Raw genomic sequence first — 375 nt, 5'->3', positions numbered from 1 at the left:
TCCCTTCCTCCCAAACCTGGCTGGGGTTCTTGTGCTCCTGCAGCTCGGGGGATCTGAACGCCCTCAGGCCCCAGAACTGGTGGATCTCGTCCTCTTGCCTCATGTCTCTTCCCAGAATGAAAGGGGAAACCAGCTTTCCTGGAGCGGTTTTCATCCACCAGGACGTGGCTGAAGCTCTTCAGAGCTTTTGCTGTGAGGAACCAGAGGTTCCATTAAGCTTAGCCTGCCCCCTCTCTTCCTGCCCTCCGGACACATCCATCTGCTGCAGTGTCCCCCGCACTCCTGTCTCCCTGTGCTGTGCCAAAGCATGAGGCAAGCGGGGGCTTATTGATGGTGGCCAACGTTAGAGCATGAAAACCAGCTTGGGGACAAAGT

The sequence above is a fragment of the Nestor notabilis genome, unplaced genomic scaffold, assembly GCF_000696875.1.
Source record: "Nestor notabilis isolate BGI_N333 unplaced genomic scaffold, ASM69687v1 scaffold17026, whole genome shotgun sequence".
In the NCBI taxonomy this organism is placed as follows: Eukaryota; Metazoa; Chordata; class Aves; order Psittaciformes; family Psittacidae; genus Nestor; species Nestor notabilis.
The sequence above is the reverse complement of the archived record's forward strand: the minus strand, read 5'-3'. Positions refer to the sequence as shown.